This window comes from Drosophila rhopaloa, unplaced genomic scaffold (assembly GCF_018152115.1).
Source record: "Drosophila rhopaloa isolate 14029-0021.01 unplaced genomic scaffold, ASM1815211v1 contig_178, whole genome shotgun sequence".
Taxonomy (NCBI): Eukaryota; Metazoa; Arthropoda; class Insecta; order Diptera; family Drosophilidae; genus Drosophila; species Drosophila rhopaloa.
The window spans coordinates 3426503-3446068 of NW_025335059.1; the positions used below are offsets into that span (position 1 = coordinate 3426503).

Sequence of the window (19566 nt, forward strand, 5' to 3'; positions counted from 1 at the left end):
GCTACCTTTTTCTGCTTCTGCTCTCACATGCATCGCTGCCCCAGAATTTGGTTCAATAATTTTTCAAAGCTCGCAGCAACAAGAATTTGTAGCGAACGTCGGCGCCTTTTTTGAAAACTGATAACAATCTAGTTGCTAGCTGTTTTCCCTCTCTTTCTGAAACCCTCTATCTCGCTTTTGGCCGGCGAATGAAAGGTGCGCCGAAATGAAAGGGGCGAGTGAAATGCAGAGGTGGAAATAAGACAAGACAAACAAAGTCAGACAGTGGAAAAATGCTGAGGTGGCCCCACAGCACGAACACATAAACACCAAGTAATCGTTGCCGCACATGCATCTACACTGCGATACGAAAATATCAAAATTGAAAAGGTATTTAAAGAAAATGTTTGTGAAAAATGGTTATTCAATTAATAAACTTCTGTTGTACTAACTCCAAAAAAAGAAATTCAAACAAGATTACCTCGAATATTCTTTAAATTAACATCTAAACAAGAAAGGAAAGCTAACTTCGGGCGGAGCCGAAGTTGATATACCCTTGCAGAATACTCTGTAAATTATATTCTCCAAAATTATTCATATGATGCATTCTTAATACTCAAAAAAAAACCCAACTTCCTAACTTTAAAAACATCAAAGTTATGGCTTTTCCAATCGTTCAGTTATATGGCAGCTATGGGATATAGTCGGCCGATCCTTATGAAATTTTGTAGGTCGGATTAATTGGCCAAATAAAAACCCATAGAAGTCCCAACTTCCTAACTTAACAAACAGCAGAGTTATGGCATTTCCGATCAATCAGTTATATGGCGCTATAGGATATAGTCGGCCGATCCTTATGAAATTTGGTAAGTCGGATTGATTGGCCAAATATAAAACCCATAGAAAATCCCAACTTCCTAACTTTACAAACACCAAAGTTATGGCATTTCCGATCGTTCAGTTATATGGCAGCTATAGGATATAGTCGGCCGATCCCGGCCATTCCGACTTATATACTGCGTGCAAAGGAAAGAAGGGTGTGTGCAAAGTTTCAATTCGATATCTTTAAAACTGAGAGACTAGTTCGCGTAGAAACAGACAGACGGACAGACAGACGGACAGACAGACGGACAGACAGACGGACAGACAGACGGACAGACGGACAGACGGACATGGCTATATCAACTCAGGAGGTGATCCTGATCAAGAATATATATACTTTATAGGGTCGGAGATGTCTCCTTCACTGCGTTGCACACTTTTGACCAAAATTATAATACCCTCTGCAAGGGTATAAAAATATGTATTTCTTAGTTTTCGGTACAAACCCAGAAGTGTGATTATAACGTATACTTTATTTCGTGAGTTTGATTCGAAGAAAATGTGGATATGTGGAAAACAGGGAGAAGGAAGTATTTTTAATCGATCTAACCACATGAATCCGAGGGAATCTTTAAGGTGAAAACAAATTATACTGAATTGAATTCAAATTCTGGATTTAAGTTGTTTTTTTTAATTAATTGGCTACCTTTTGAACCAATTATGTTTTTTAAGGCAGATTTGCTTGGACTGGACAAAACACCTGTTATGCACTATTAGTTATTTAGTTAGATTTTTACATGCTTACACCTTATATTTTTCAGTGCAGTCCCGTTGTTTGTGTTGTTGTGGCTGTTGCTGCCTCGCTTTTGTGCGGTTGTGTGACGAAGAGCGAGCTGCAACATAAAGCAAATCGTGTCAATGACATTTGGTGACACACACACCAATGCACGACGACGCATACAGATATACATATATATCTAAAGGTAGATTCATGTGCGTGGGCCAGAGGAGGAGGCAAGATAAAATGCTAGAAGAATGGAAAAGAAAGGCCGATACAAGAAATTGCTTTACAGCAACAACAAAAACATCAGGGGCTCTGGTTTTCTTGTCTAACCATTTAAGTGGGCGTATGTATGTTGCGCCTGTCACAGGGAAAAGGGAGCAGGTCGGATGGAGGGGAATATCGCAGGGACCAAAGAACATAATTTACGGTTAGCTCTGCTTCGCGGTTGCTATTAATAGAATCGCTTTTGGGGTCATTAAGTTGCTGTTGTTGCTCGCTCGCTATAGCTAAAGTTATTGCTTTTGTTGTTGCACTTTGGTGTTTAGTCGGAAAATTAATGCAGGTGGGGGAGATAAGGGGGCGGTGGTACACGGAAAAGCATGATTCCATTTGCTGATTGAATTTAGGTCAATAAGTAAGACTTCTGGTCCAGATTCTAAAATCGTTTGCCTATCCTATTTTTATTTTTATCTAATATATAACAGTTAAAGAAGATAAGCTAAGTTCAACATTTTAATTCCATCAAATTTGTAAATAAATTTATAACATTAAATCTCGATATTATATTTATAAAATCGTTTTTAAAACCTTTATCTGCCTATGGCGTAAAACTCCACTTAAATTAAAATACTAAAAATTCGCTCTGTGTAAAATGCGACAGAGATCAAACACTCATTTATCTTTTATACATATACATATGTGTTCTGCTAATTTATTTGATTGCATTTAACTTAGCGTGGGATAAGATGACACATTTTTATTGCTGATCGTGTGGACATTATTAATATCACAATATGTAAGACTAGGGATTTTTATATTTATTAGTTCTACATATCCCAATAAAACTTAAAAATAAATATTTTCGAGAACTGACCCAATTATTTTTTATTTCAACTAGGTCAGCTATAAAGATCACAGAGAACCATTATAAAGTGTGTAGAAGTATTTAATAAACTTAACGCAATTTAAAAGCGTATTATTATTGTGTACCCATTATCCTATCCATTTACCAATATTTGTCTTTCGTGATTGGATTTGTTACTGTAGCCTATTGATCACTTTTAATTAACTAAGCAAATAAGTATCCCATGACGATATGTAGCCAAATGCTTCAATCAATTCAAGTCCGTTACCATTAATGGCATTGTCATTCACTTTTTGTCCTGTCAATTTTCGCTTCCATTTCAATTATTTTTTATGCCAGCTCGCATCGATCCGGCCAGCTCGGACCGAAATGCAAACAGAATTGCACGAATACGCATCCGCCCCGTAGCCCCAGTCTTTCCTATTGGCCGGAATATATAATGCGGAACAATTCAATTTCGAATTTTTTCTTGTTTGTTCCTAGCTCCCCTTTTTTGCCTGTTGCCATATAATTTTATTTTGTGCTCTCTTACAGTTTTACCCCCCTTTTTTTTGGTGGCCATTTAGCTGACCACAGTGGTTGCCTCCTATCGAGCTACCCACCTCAAATAGCATTTAAAGTTAAAAGCCATGAAAATCAACACATAACAAACCCAAATCGAGGTAGGGAAAAAGTTTTGCGGCTTTGCGGAAATTGTAATTTAAAACTACGCCTCTGTGGTATTGTTCTCCTTCGTTCAGTTGTTGTTGTGGCCACTTTAGTAATTTATTCACTTGGTCCATATATATTTAATTTCATTACTAGGGATTTTTTTCATTGTTAGCGTCATTGAGAGTTCATAGAATAGCATTTCAAACATATAAATGAAATGCAAATAAAGCGCGAACCAGAAGGGCAGACGGAGGCAGAAAGTAGCGCTAATCAACAGGCGGCATAATAAACAAAGAAAAAATATTTTTAAATGGATGGCTCGACTACAAATTTCGCTTCATTTTTACAAAAAAAAACATTTTTTATTTCATTTATTGAATTTATTGTTAACTGAAAACGTTTAATGAATGTGGGTATAAAATTAAATGAAAAGCAAAAAGTACAACTTCAAATGGTTACCTCAAGGCTTCTAAAATTACTATGAGTTTGCGTTAAATTTAAAACTGAAAGTCTTTAAAATAATTTCAAAGCGTCCAATATCGTTTAATTTTACGTCTGCTGGTGGTAATGACATGATATTTCAATACTGAACTTAATCATTCATCAGGCGATTCCAATTCTCTTTATGAAATAAATGCAGTCCGATGACATCCCATCCGGTTATGCAATCAGGTATTGCAGGTAGCACAACCTTCGCTAGCTCATATGCCGCAATTAAAGTGCACTTCACTTCACATAGGGTATACGCAAAAAACAAACAAATAAATGCATTTAACACAGATGTAGTTCAGCCACAGACGACATTTAAACTACTTTTTACGCTAAATATATATTTTTGTATACCCGCAAATACGAACGTATGGCCCATATGAGATTTAAAGCTTTAAAACTGAGTATAACTGTTGGAAATTGTGGATACGACTGGCTTTTCCGCTTGCAATTTGACAATTTTTAGCACCAATTACCAATGTCATTCGTCACTCTTGTTGGATGGAAAACTGGAGGGGGGGTACGAAATTTGCTTTTACTGTTGTCGCCGTCTCACTTCTTCTCGTTCCACCTCTCTCTGTCTCTCCCGTTTGCTCCCTTGTCTGGCTTGAGCTTATTTAAGCATTCTGCTTATATATTATTTCTGTTGCGGACAAACTCGGCCAACTGACAGCCGACAAGGCAATGTGTCAACCCAAAGAGCCAAGAAAGAAGGAGGCAGAACGAGGCGAAACAGAATAAAGAAGCAGCCCAAAAAGAAAAGCCTGATGAAAATCTGGGAGCTCTGGAGTCTGGACGCAGTTTCTAGTGCTTTTTCTCATACCTGAGGTTTCTTGGTGGCAGCCAAAAGTTGACAACTTCTTTTCAGTTAGCGGTGACTCCTGAAATTAGTTTGGCCTTAAATATGCAAACTTGCAAATGGAATGGAATGGAAATTGGACAAGAGACAGTGGAGAAGTTCGGGTCAAAAGGAAATGGCCTGAATGAAATTTGTAGCCGAAGAAAATACATAAATTTAAAAACGTAGTTTCCTTTGGTTGGGGAAACTAAAAAAAAAGTTGTCCATATAATTAAATGTGTGTTTGTTAAGGAAGCTTCGAAAAAAGTTTAAGTTTTCTTTAAGATATTATTTATTTATTTTATTTACGATACAAATGTATTTAAGATCTTTATAACTTAATTTGAATTTTTCATAAGTTTTTTTTGTTTTTGTAAAATTTAAGTTTTAAAATGTAACACATAGATAGAGTCACGGTTATTTTATATACTTCTTTTTGCTATGTGTGTCTGTTTTGGTTTTTGTAAGGATTGGTGAAAAACAAATTATTTTTGGATAATCTAAAAACAATGAAGACTATCTAAAAATCAGTGGTTTCTCATCAATCTTTACAATACCAAAAACAAAAACGGACATACATATCAAACATGTATTCCATCATTTTTCGTGACTTTAGCTCAGCACTTGACAACCAATTCGCCAGCTTTGTAGGAGGCCAAATCAACTACAATTCATCACCAACTGGATGACATAAAAGCACTCTGCTATATCCACCGAATACCGCCAATACCATTCCCCCTTTGGTCTGTGGAAAGTTTCCCTACCAGCGAACTTTGGTCTGCATAATTAATGAATTTACACATGCATAATTATAATTACTAGCAGCCAACAGCGACTAACTGCCAACTAACTTTGGTAGGGGATGTGGAGGGGGCGTGATGCTTAATGAAGTCAGATTGCTCTGAGTAAACAACAGTAACAAAAAACAACAAGAACAACTTCATCGAAAATTCAAACCAATTGGCAATTTGTGAGCCAGCTTTTTGTACTGAAAACCCCAAGCCCCTTTTTTTTGCAATGAGACCATGTTAATTAGCTGTTTGTTGGCTAGGGAGGAGCGGGTCTGGTTTTAAGGGCGTGTAACTGTATAAAATTGCATCAAAATTGTTCAAACAGGGCCCAGTCGAACAACAACGAAAACAGCAGAAGCGGAAGAGGAGCACTGAAAAAAAATATTTCCATTTCAGACCTGACTTTATACAAGTGCCATTTATTCTAAAAATTGTGAATGTACATGTAAAATATTTTAATGCAATTTAAAAACCGCTCCGATAATTTTATATATATGAAAATTATAGAGTATTTAGTTTACGTATTACTGCATTTACAGGACTTTTTTTAAATAAAACATTATTTTCTGTGTAGAAACATTGAACTTAGTCACGCCCCGTTCCGCCCCTTTTTTGACCTAGCTTGATTACTGAATAATTGAGTGCTGCGTATAATGAAATTCGTATTCAAAATTCGTCGTCATTCAGTTGCCGCCGTTGAATCAGAATCAGACTAAATGTTTGCCGAGCCAAGGGGCTGATGGAGGGGGTGGAAGTGGGTGTGTGTAAGAGTGGGTGGTAGGAGGCAGGGGCTTTCAAAAGGTGAGTAAGTGCGTTTGTGTGTGCGTTCCTGTGTCTGTGTTTGGTTTGCGTAGCCGACTTGCATACGTAATGCTCTTCCTCCCTTTCACCAACTCCCCAACGCTTTGCCTACCCTCTGTTGCCATGAAACCGCCCCCTCGCCCTCATCATCGCAACATCATTCAACGCTTTTATAGCCATTCAACTTGACGCATCCGTTTTGGCCAAACTTTTTGGCCTGGGCCGCAGCTGAATGGGCCACGAGGCCATGAGCCAAGTTCCACGAACTGCTGTTGCTGCTAACGAGTGGGTGGTTTAAGAGGTTTTATTCTTCAAAGCAGATAAATATTCCAAGAAACAGAGAATTATTTAAATCGGAATTTATATGAATTAGCGTTTATTAGCTACTAGAAAAGATTTGGTATTAGGACATTGTTTGGAATTTATATTATTCTCTTGTCGTGTGTTTTAAAAGTCGTAAATCATGGCTTAGGCCTACATTTTCAAGTAAAGTTAAACATGGATTATGGGAAAACAATTGCCTTAAGCTCAAAAAGAAAAGATTGTGTTATTGTAGTACAGTTAATTTTCGACTTTACCTAATACGTATATTTAATGTTACAAGACGAAAACATTACTTCTAAAATGAGCTATATTTTAAAGCAGAACAAAAGAAATATATATGTAAGTAGTAAAACATAACAAAAGAAAAAAGTATATATGTAAGTAGTAAGCCCTAAGATGATTTTCTCTAAATTTCCTGAAAACCACTGCTGTCATTTTTGAACGATATTTCCCAAAATATTTTGAGCATAGTTAGACATAACTTTCGTAGAAACGTACAGCTTAATACTTATACAACAGGCGAAATATCTTATACATTAAAGACCACATTAATAGCATACTTTAGGCCACCCTCGCAGGGGGCTTAAAGGGAACTGCAGCATGGAACTTGGGGCAGGGGCAAGGGAATAGGAATAGGAGTAGGAGCTGAACCAGGAGCGGAACCAGGACTGCGGAGCTGGCAAGGCTCTATCCACCGAGCTCCAACAACGAACGACTAACAAGCCGCGTTCGCTTCATTATGTGGGCTCTCCTCCGTATTACCGCGTTTATGTCACTTTTCACTTTCTCACTCGTTGACTGTCTTTTTTCCATCTGACCCTCCCTTTCGCACTGCCAACGCTGGTGTGTCATTTCGCTTGGTTCATATAAATTGTTTTGGGATTTAGTCGCACGATTTTCCTGCCTCTCCCCGCGTCACTGCCCCTCCACCGGTTCCATTGCCAATCCCCAGACTCGGCTCACAGCTCCGGCTCATTATTGTAGTCGGTTCGTTTCTGTTCTTTGTTTAATGACATCATTCTATATGAAAAATTGTAGTTGCATACAGAATGGAATACGGAAAGGGACCGGGAAGAAGGATAGGGACGGGTAAGCCCTGACAAAATTATAAAGTTGAGCAATGATTAATGTCGGTTCCACTTCCCTTGCTTCCTATCACGCATATATCGCCTGCGTAATAATCCTTGTCATGAAATATTTCGTCAGGGACATGAACATTGCTTCATAAAATCCAAAAAAGTTAAAAGAGACAGAAAGAGAAACAAAGTTCTTCGTTTTTATATTTTTTGGAAGCAAGTCCGGAGTCACGTTTCTCAAAGGAAAGCGTATGAAAGGCAAATGAAAAGGCCAGGGAAAACGACAGATAAGCGTTTGGGGGATCACAAATTAAATGTGCCGCCAGAAAAAAGCTGAACATGTTCCACATTATTTGGAAAACCAAAGAAACAATAAATAAATCAAAGGGTTCATACAAATTACTCTATTTTAGCTAGTTGTCCCAAAATATATGATATTTTTCAATTAATTTTTTATAACAAATAGTGCTTAAAACTTCGGCTTAATCAAAAGCCACAGGCTTAAATTAAAACTATCCTTCCACGCTCACTCCATTTTGTATTACCCCATTTACATTGACATAAATCCCTAATCTAGATTGCCTTTAAAGGCACGTAGTAAAACCCTTTAGTGGTAATGTCCTCACACTCTAATATAGATATGAATCCCAAGTCATTAACCACAAAATGGTGATGAGGACGATGATGAGGCCAGGTTCTAACCACACACATCTTGCCCATATCGCCTTTTCGCTAAATTTGAGTACCACAACAACTGAAATAAACCTACCCGAGCGGGAAATTCTTTAGTTTCCCTTTAGAGAAATCTCCGGCACACATTGACAGGACTCTTGGCCAATATTTGCTAAGAGCCGTGCAAACAGGGTGCCGCGTGCATTGTGTGCACATTAAATACCGCATAAATTAAATTAATTGCCAAAGTTTATTTTTCATTGCCCAAACGAGGCTAAAAGAGGAAGAGAGACGGCGAGTATGTAATCACTTTTCATTGTGTGCCAATCTTCGCAAAAAGTTTTCAGCACTTAGCTATGCAAGGGGGGAAATTTTCCGTGTGGCATCTTGCGGTGGCATAATTAAAATTTAAATGGCTTCAAAGTAAGCATTCGCCTATATAACACCCTTTTATAACCATCAACCTCGCCATTTTACTTTTCTGCCAATAAGTGGCAACCCTAGCGGCAACCGACAGCGTGTAACGGTAAAATACAAATGTCAAACTCTGGAGCAGCTGCCTTTTGTCTGAAATTCTAATACTGGGTTTATGCGCAGCCCAGTTGATGAAATTGTGATTTTACGTTTTGGAAACAGACAATTTACAACAAACTGCAAGCAATCTATGAATTCACGAATTTCATCGCATAAGCGCTGTTTATGAGAAGAGTTTCGTTTTCTCCGGAATTTTCATGAAAATCCATGCTAAAGGAAAATTTCCCCAGTCTGCAGTCGAATTAATTGTTCCCCTGGTAAAAAGGGGAACCAAAAAAGAGGGTGAGAGGGTGTTCAGTTAACAAACATCTAACTGTCTTTTTGGCAACTTTACTCTCCCACTGGGTACAATTAAAAATTATGTTTATATTTATTTCCTCTCCCTTTTCTGTTAGCCATTAAAAGGACACTCGAAAAAAGACGAATAAACAAACTACGGGATGGAAACGGAAATGAAAATACAAAATGGCCGTCAATGTTGACAGCTGACATTGCAGGGGGTTGGATTTCCTTTAGTTTACAGACACAGCGAAGGGTTGCATATGTTTTTAATTAAACTATGTACTTATATGAATACCCTTTTTCGCAAAAGACCTACCTTTAATGATGAGTGGATCGTGTCATAGGTGCTAAAAGAAAAAAAGAATACTAGGTCTCATTAATATGATTATTTAGTTGTATATTAAAGATTCAAATTTTAAATTCATTCAACTAGCCTACACCTGCTGAACATATTTTGTTTAATTCTATCGAACCGATGAAATTATACATATCCGCCTTGGTTAAGCAATTTAGCTGTTTAAGGTCTCAAATTAATGTGATTATCATATAATAACATGAAACTTCGGTTTCGGTTGAAGGGGGCCGTGATGTTTTTCATTCGAAATGCTTTTGTTTTCACTTTTTCATGTTCTTGCTTTTCAGCGAAAAATCGGCAACTACATGAAAAACGCATAAGCCCAGATCTCCATTCTCAGTTCCTGCCTTTAGTCCGCGACCCGCTCGAAGAGCTCTTTCCACGTTGTTGCTATTGTTATTCCTGCTGGCCATTTCACTGTTTTTGACCAGAGGAAGCGGGAGGGCAACAGCGAGCGAACGAGACAGGCAATGCGGGACAGCGGTAACGACACCAATATGCATTTATACGAGGCATCGGTTGCAGATGCGAAAACATCAGCGTACAGAAAAAGAAACAGAAACACTGCGAAAATACAACAGACAGCGAAACAAAAACAAAAAGAGATCTCGAAAAAAGACCAAAATACAATGCGAATGTTTGCTTTGGGGGTCCGAGGAGTGGGTGCAATGTTATGAGGGGTGTCTACGAAGTTCTATAAGCTGCGCTTTATAACTCATATGGGCTTGTTATGTGCCATGTTATCGTCTTGTTGTTGTACGCATTTGTCTTGATACTCAACTCGTTTTTTTGCCTCCTTTTTTGGCTTTTTAATATGGATGTTCAGGCAGGGTATGAAAAAGGACATACGAGATTATTTGTAGAGGGCCTAACCAGTACTAGTTAGTTATTATAATTCCTAACTGTTAATTCTTATTGATAAACTCGAGAATAGCTAATGACTGGTAAATATTTATATAAATACCATCTTTTTAAAGCTATAAAATGTATTAGTCTCAGAAGCAATAGTGAACCAATCAAGTGAATTAATATTCACTGCCTTTCCTGTTGATAAACGATCGCATGCCAATTATCGATCGATTGATCACCTCCTTTTTATAACAGGGCAATGGCCAGTCCATCTATGGTTCACGTCCTCCTCCTTTTCGAGGAGTGGGCGGTAGGGAGAGGAGCAGCAGAACGGGAGCGGAGCAGACAGGGAAAAATGCTGTTAAACAAGTTTTGGGATTTTTCAGTTCTCGTATTTTTTTTTGTCCAAGCTTGCAGTCTGTCGAGTGCGTGCCTTATGGCTGGCATGGGAATGAGAATTGGTTTTAACGTTCTCCTCTTTTTTCGCCACTTTTTTTCCCCATTTTTTATTTTGCAGTTCTGTCTGGGAGTAAACAAAGTGCGGAGGCACTTAATAAGCAAAGTGTTTGCCATGCATCAGCAACAGAAACTCGTTTATGTAACACTCCTGACAACTTGTACTGCCTTATCGATATTACTAAATTAAAACTCCTCAAGCCATGAAAACGTTCAGTGTAGGTAAGAAGGTGCCAACTTGTCATCAGCAAACGATGTTGGCCAAAGTTTTCCTCCCGAATTCAATTTGAGATGCGACAGCAACGGCAAACAAATTGAAGCTGCCCCAAAGCGACGAAAAAGTCGAACTCAAATCTGGAGGGGAAGAATGAACTTCTCGGGTGTTTCGCTTCAGAGATTGCCGACTTGCTGGGTAAAGTTTTATGGCATCCCGCTGCCCTTCACCCTCGTGCTTCGTAAATTACGTTACGTATACGCAACGTTGGCAAACACATAAAGTATTCACATTATGAATATAGAAAGAAGTAAACGCAGTAAATTAGGTGAAAAATTCAATAATTTTGCCAACCAAATGGGGACAGCAAACACGGAGGGGAGTGTAAACGATCTGAGTGTTTGAGGTTTGTGCCCTTGAGTGGAAACTCAAGAGGGTAAACATTCTGAAGGATGCCGATAGCATAAACATTATGTAATGAGAAAAACATTAGGAGTGGACTATTATGGCTGTAATGGACGTTGAGACTTAGGGAATTTAATTTAAAATTTGGTAATTTCATTTTGTTAAAGTTTTTAATTTGAAAACACAGATTTATTTGGATTTTTCTTAACTACTTTTAAAGTCAGAGCAAAAATGCAGTTAGCTATCAATTATCCATTAAACTTTTTTACTATCAATTTCATCCGGCTAACCGCTTAATCTTTATCACATTGTTCTTGCAGATACAAAATTCAGAAGGGAACTATCCACTAAGTTGCCACAACTTTTGGCCTCCTGCCAGCCGTAATTGGCCTGGCTAGCATGAAAGCGGCAAGCAGGCAACACCCAAAACAAAATTACACAATTAATAAGAGCAGCCAACAAACCAGAACACCAGGAAAGCAAGACAAACAACAACAGCACAAAATAACCACAACATTTAAGGCAAAAATCTGCACTTAAGAAAAGGGCCAAAAGAGGAAAAGGGTTGGGGAATTGGGTCCAGAGAAGTGAATGCGTGGGAAAGTAAGCATATTCCGCTTCTCCTGCCCAATCTTGACTCCTATCCGAAAAGCGACTCAAAAATTAATCAGGCGAACATAATGCAACGAAGCCAGATGAGGCAAAGGAATGCGATAAAAACGAAATGCGGATCTTCAATGTATTGCCGGGCATATATAGATAATGAAATACGAGGTCCCCGCAAGACCAAATCAACCGCAGCCCACTACGCTCTCCCAGTCCCGGAATAAAGTTTCTCTCCTTCCCCAATCCCTCCCTGCCCCATCATTTCATCCTGGCCCGAGGGCAGACAGGCCAAAATAATGGAGCCAATGGCCATGGAACAGAACAACAGAATCTACAGTAAAAGCACCCAAAAATGGTTAACAAAGCAAAACATAAACAAAATTATTTGCGAATTCGTAATACCCTGAAGGTATGACCGGGCAATACTGAAAATTAAATGGTAAACAGACGAATAGTGATGTTGATACACTACGCTTTAATATTCTGTTACAATTGGCAATGTAAATAAATAGTGTTCCTTGTTTTTCAGTACATTAATTTGCTTAATTTAAGTATATACTTCTAAAATTAAATAAAAGCATATACACTTTAAGTGCTTTATGTCTTAGGCATTGAGTTTATTTAAATCTTAATTAATTACCCATTTTGTGATGAATTTAGAGCCTTAAGATAAGGTTTTGATACTAATTTAATATATTTGAACTATTTTAAGAGTTAAGTTATATTCTTTACGATGTCTTTTGTCAATATCAAATGGATTTCCAGTATTAACTCAAGAAGCTCAAGTCCATGTTCAGAAGATTCATTTCCCCTTTGCCAAATAGTTCAAGTACTGCTTGGCGAAAGAGTAGAGGCAAACAAATAAAGTAACCAAAAGACCACGAAGACAAGGACGACAAGGAAAAAGCTCATAACCGAGGTCCTGGTGCTTGGCATTTTTGGGCAGCAGCTGCCAGACAATGCCACGCCCCCGCCTAAGCACATATGTGAGAGGGGGGGTTGTGAAACTCAAGTCTGGAAAATATAGAGTTGGGGGAAAAGCAGGGGGCTCAAGTGCAATGCCTGCCCTGGGGGCGAAAAGAACAAGATATGGCCATAGACGAGCGCCCGACTTTCTTATCTGGGCGGGGAGAGTTTTTTCTTTCTCCCGGCTCTCTCGTTTGTTTTTCCCAGCGCATGGAATTGCAAACATTTTCCCCGAGTCATCTCAAGAGTGGAAAATGGGCAAAAAATAAAATAATAAAACGGAAATACTTCGCTCTTCAGCCAATACTCATTAGATTTGTGCAAATACTTTGCTGGCACCGCCTTGGCCCCCTCCTTTTACTAATGATGGCTTCCCCTTCCCAATTTTAAAAGTAATTCCAATGCTTACGCAATTTTTCATTTCGCGCTCGCTGCGCAAATAAATCAGAAAATTCCCAGTTTTTTTTAACGAGCCACCAACATTTTTGGCTTGCTTTCTTTCCTTCGTTGGGAAAGTTGTGCTCTGGGAGTGACCTGCAATGTTAAGGCAAATAAATCGTTCAAGCTTTCAGTTTCCGTTCCGATCGAATGTAATCAATGCCGAGCACTTCACATTTCAAATATGTTTGCCATTACCCGACGTATTTAAGGGGAGTTGAGGGGGACTTTGACTAATAAGTTGCTCTTTTGAAGCCAAAAGTCAATGAGTGAAATTCAATAAGCAACGTTAAAGATTGGTGTGGCATTGAATAAGCTTGCAGAATTTATAAAATACACATTGACAGGTGGCAGTTTAAAGTTTATTTACTACGGCAGTTAATCTTAAAAAAATTTTAGTTTTAAAGATAATGTTAACCAATGATCAAAATCATAGGAAAAAAATAACCCTTTAAAAGTGTTTGTATCGAAGTCCCACAGAGACTCACACTCACTAAGATTTTAATTCATAAAAATGAATTTAAATATCATACTGCTGACTTGATTTGTGATTTACCTATTTAAGTGGGCATTAAATATAAATCCTTGGTAATTGTATCATTGTATCTGTTTCTGATTACATTGATTTGTAGATTGCGACTTGTAGCATCTACTTGGGAATTAGTTCCCAACTGTCCTGAAGACAAAACCATTACAATTTCCCATGCCTGCACAATTCTCTGCTCGACATTCTTCTTTCGGCTCAGTGAATAATCCTGTTAACATGGTTTTCATCCCCACTGCCGTCTTCCGCATTTGGAATTCAATAATTTCCATTTGTTTGCTACATGGTTGCCCTGCTTGGCATACTCTCCTCAATTAGCTACCCTCCACCCATGGAGTTGCACGAAATGTGCTCACATTTGGCCACAAATTAAACTAAACCCACTTATGGCAGCTGCCTTGTTTGCTCCTCTGCGCCTTCGGCAATGCGAAATCTATGGATAATGAAGGGGATTCGGGATGGTTGGGGTAGGGAAATAGTGGGGAAGAGTTATAGTGGAGGTATACACGAGGTGGAATGGCAGCTAAAGGCGAATGCATTCGAGGCCCCAGCTTTGTATTTGCCACTCGCAATCAATTGCCACAATTTGTGTTGATATACGGGTAGCCTGTACTCTCGATCTGGCACTACCTCTTCCCACCCACTTTGCAGCCTGCTTTTCTCACCCCTTCCTTTCCCATTGAACCGAAGAAATTTCCCATCAAATTGTGAAAAAATCAAACTATTTTAAAAATCCCATTCAGATTGATTTTCATCACTATAAAATGCTTTTCCGACCTGTCGTGATTCCTCTCCATCAATGCTCCAGTAACTTTTTTCGATGCTGCCCTTGTTGTATTTATTTAAAACTCAAATCGAATTGCAATTAAAGGCAGCCAACATGGCTATATTTATAGGGCATCCACATCGTGGCCAACTTCTGGAGCGGGGCCAAAAGTTCAGTTAACAAAAATAGTTTGAAGGCTGCTCAAACTGGAAGAGAACACTAAAAATATCTATGGTAGTGCAAACACGTTCATGTTGAACTTAAATGAATAATAAGTAAGTATACATTGGACATCTAGTTAATTTTTTCTGAAATGTAAAATTAGTTTCAATTCAACACTAGATGAGGTTGTATTAAATCTAAACTTGGTTACATTTCGAAATTTGTATATAATGCTTGCATTTAACTTGATTAATTTCAGAATTCATGAGGTGTTTCTTCTAATTCGTCAATTCATTTCAGATATTCTGCCAGCATTCGCAGGTTTGAACTTAATAAAATCTCAGCCATAAGCCTTTTCCCATGAACATTTTCCCGTAATTAATTCACAACCCACTGGCTCCCTTTCCCCCGAGAGTTTCACTTAAACATGGCCGCAGTAAATTGCTTTACAAATTGCAACAGTTTATGCCTAATTATATTTAAATTTGACAGGCCATTGGCTTTGTCTTTGATGGGGCGAATAGGGCGCCAATGACCTTACCCCTCGTCCTTCGGCCGCCCAAAAGTCAAGATGTCGGCCACGCCCACCTTCCAACGAAATCGCAGCCCAGCCCCCTACAAAGACAGACGGAAATTGGAAGGTGGCAACAGCAGCTGATAGCTGTAATCCGACGAGCTTAGACCACCCCAAACCACCTCAGAGAAACCCTACTTCTCATTTTTTCCAGACCCGTCGGAAGGAGAATGGCCCGGCAGTAATTCACACAATAAGCCGCAGACAGGCAGCTAAGGGAAAAAAAAAACAAATTTAATGGCGGGAATCAGGGGCATTAGCAGAAGAAATACTCATTAAAATATTGTAAACAAATTGGGGAAATTTGGAATGGAAAATGAAGTGAGTTTTTTGTTTTGAATTATAGTATATACTTTATTATTAAACAAAAATTATAATTAACAAGAGTTGTGTGTTTATTATTATTCATTACTTATTATTATAATATTTACAAAACATGTTTTATAAACGGATAAGTTTCTTAAAACTTAAAGTTTTTATTACTTCATTTACAGTTATATACTTTGTTTATAACTTATTTAATTTTAAATTCTAGTAAAACCAAGAAGCTTTTGATACCGTAGAAAATTTCAGGTATAAATACATGATGGAGAAAGCAGAACGGGCAGAAATGAGAAAAGAAAATTTCCAGAAGCTGGCAGCTTGTGGCACGTTCCACCCACACATGCACAGGCTCACGCACACACCTGAGAGAAGCTAAAGAGGTGCGGGCAGACTTGTGGCATGCCTCAAAGGCAAATGTGGCTCAGACAAAAACGCAGAGAGAGACATTTCGGCATGCCAAAGCAAAAGATGGGTTCAAAAATGTAAAATAAAAAAGTACTCCACACACTGGAACTTTGCTAGCTCACCTCTTTAACACGTAAGCGACAATTACGGTGCTGCAGTTGCAGTTGCAAGATACAGATACATCAGCAACAGCGGCCAGCAAAATGGAGAGAAAAATCAACCCGTGAGTCATAAATTCGCTTCGACGCCTCCACGTTTTTATTTTTGCTTTTTTTTGCAGACGCACAAGGGGGAAATGCAGCCAGCCAGACGAGGGGAAAGATAATTTTAATGTATGCGGCGTGGCTTACACAATGTATCTGAGAGATACAAAACAATTAAAGGCAGCCGGCAATCGCTTTAATTGTGATTTTATGGAAATATTTGCCAAGCCCCGAGATTCTTATACGTTTTCTCTGTCGATTGAATACAATTTTCGAGCCAGACTTAACTCGCTTTATGGAATATTTATTCGGCTTACAGAGTACATCCTTTTCTGACTCATCCTCGTCAAGGAGTTTTTGAACATTCTTTATTTTTGTTGCAAATATTTTCTACATGAAATCAGCATCAGTTTAGCAGGGAGCGGCAAATGTAGCTGTTTATTGTGCTGGTTGGCTCGTTTTACCCCTTCAATTCTTACACATTTGCCGCACTTGCAATTTACTTGAAATTGTCTTCAAAGGAACATAACAATAGCAGCTGCGTAACTGCCCCCGCTTCTAAACTTTTAGTTGCTGTAGTTGCAGATTGCAGCTTGTGATCAAGTTGCAGCACGCTTATCCTTTGACAGACTTTGATTGGCAGGAAACTGAGAAAATTGTACAAGCGTTTTGCTCCTTACAATGAGTGAAACAAATCGTTTTTAATTGTATCAACTGTTGGGTGTCGGAAGATACCAAACAATTAAGTTATTTTCTGTCTTGTATAATACCATTATTTTGTAATGCTATTAAAAAGGTTTGTGTATGTAGGATAAAAATTTTAATTTAAACTTGTAAATAATTTATTTTTCATTGGGTTAGTTGATGAAGTGATATTTAATATTTACATAATAATATAGAAGTTGGTTTTTACCAGTTAATTTAAAAAGTTATCAACATCTGTTTAAAGGAGAATGTCTTAAATTTATGAAAATAAAATTATGCTTTTGCATTTAAGAAAAATATTTGTCTAAAAAACAGTTAGAAAAACAGTTTTTATAATTGGATACATTTTCTTTGGCAAATTGAATTGATTTGAAAAGTTAAAATTGTTTGAGTGCATATGCACTGTGTTTAATTAGTGATATAAAATTTGCTTGTTTTTAGACAGCTGGATATTTTCCTTCAATTTCTTCTTACAAAGGGATTCCGTCTTGAAATACAGAATTTTTGGCAATTTAATTAAAGTTCTCAGATATTTCTGGTTTTTACTCTGGGGCAATCAGTGCACCCACCTGACCAGGGTTTTATCCGCAATTGACCAGTTTCAGGCAGACAGTATTGCAATTACAACCAGTGACCATGCCACAAGCTAAGCAAATATCTCAAAACAAAGAGAACAATTTTTGTATCTCTGTTTTAACCACAGAAAATAAAATTCGTCCCCAATCTTTCACCCCTTCTCTGGCTATTTTGGCAGAGTCAAAAGTCGAAAGTTATCCTCCCATAAATATAAATGTATCTGTTTGCCATTTTTGTGAATACTGGCTTGGCTTAACATATGTCCGGCATGCGAAATAATTAAAGAAAATATTCTTTGTTTTTCTTTCATTGGCTTTGCGACTTAGGGGGGGAAAGCAGATCATGAACATTTGCCCCGAAATAAACTTCCATTCAATTTGATTAAAGGCGAAAAGGACATGGACTTCCTTCCTAGTCAGGGCAATAAAACATAACAAGTTGTCACAAGTGTGACACTGATTGAAATTATAAACTGTCACCAGCAGGGACATTCCTCAGATGCGTAGATACACACATGCGAGTGGGTGTCGTTCCATGTATATTATTAGAGATTTTTGCATACAAATTATGCGAAAGTCTGTCTCCTGGCAACTCCAGCAAATGTATTTCAAATATTTGCCCGGTGAAAGTGTTGACAATTCGGGGACGAGGGGTGGATAAAATAGGACGAACGTGGGGAGTACGAGTTCGGGGCCTGGACAAAGTTTTAGCCTGCTGCTGTGCGATAGAAAAAATATTGTTGCGCATTAGGTCTGGCTTGCAAGGATAGTTGGCAGTTTCAGTCCCAGTTCTAGTGGCAGATGCACTGGAGCCCATGCGAACTTCATATTTACCCCACATCTCCCTTTCTCCGACAGTATAAACTTTTAATTTGTGCGTAGCTAGCGAAAGTATATGAAAAATGGCATAAAAACAAAAGTTTCATATAAAAGGAGATGCATGGATGCAGGTTTATGGAAAAGGGGAAAGGAGAAAGGGACAGTAGCCAGTAATTGAGGCAAACTGTGAAATACGAGTACATAAAGACTCTGCAAAAGCAGGCCAAACAAATTATAAAGGCAGGAGCGATAGGGAAATATTGGGGTAGATCAGGAACAAGGATTCAAAGATAATTATGTAAGTGCGTAAAAGGGTAAAGACTTTCTCCGAAGCTAAAGTATATAATATCCTTATAGTGAGGATGAAATTGTATATCCCAAATATCTTTACACACAAATTTTAAGTCGTCTGCAAAGATACTAGAATCACTTGAGTCAAGTTTTTTACTTGCCCAGTAAATTCTAATTTACGTTACTTTTCTTGTTCCCTTATTGATTTGTTATTGATTAGGCAATAAATAATTCATGGAACAAAAGCCAAATTTTCTACAGCAAACAATAAACAAATCATGTTTCCAAAAAAGAAGACCTGAAAAAGAGGAAATAAGTGTAACGAGAAAGAAGTGTGCAAGCAAGTAAACTAAATTTCAATTAGTGAGTGCCGCCCATAAAAAAGGCTGAAGAAGGGCTTCTGGGGAGGAGAAAGAAGCTCTGCCAAAAAAACAACTCGTCTGCTATATTCCACCAAAGTTGGCTTCGGCTTAAAGTTGACAATTAAAAACTTTTTTGGAGCTTTTTGTGTTTTGTCGTTGTTTCCTTTTGTTGTTGTTTTGCCTTTGCTATCAGTTGTTATTGCTTCGTCTTGTCTAAATTAGTTTTTAATACCCTTAAGGAGGGTTCAATTGAGAATTTAAATATTTCTTTTAGAAATTTTTTTTAAGACAAACAGATAAAATTTAGTATTATATAGTTGTGTACAAAAAGATATGTCGATACCAAAAGATTATAGCCTACTAAATTTTTTGAGAAAATTTTAACATGGCTAAGTTTTTATAACTTTTTTGAAGATTCCA

The 19566-nt window shown here is 37.9% G+C and overlaps 1 protein-coding gene across 3 annotated transcripts in view; it reads right to left on the bottom strand.

Moving 5' to 3' along the window:
- Positions 1-19566, bottom strand: part of LOC108037040 (trophoblast glycoprotein) — a 48168-nt gene that overhangs the window by 27513 nt on the left and 1089 nt on the right. The window contains exon 2 of one of the 3 annotated variants that reach the window (XM_044459076.1): positions 9444-9474. The exons of 1 other annotated variant lie outside the window; for it this stretch is intronic. The gene's annotated coding sequence lies outside the window, so the exon portion shown is untranslated. Of the gene's footprint in view, positions 1-9443; positions 9494-19566 lie in introns of all 3 variants that reach the window. One more of the 3 variants, XM_044459077.1, reaches the window with a different exon arrangement.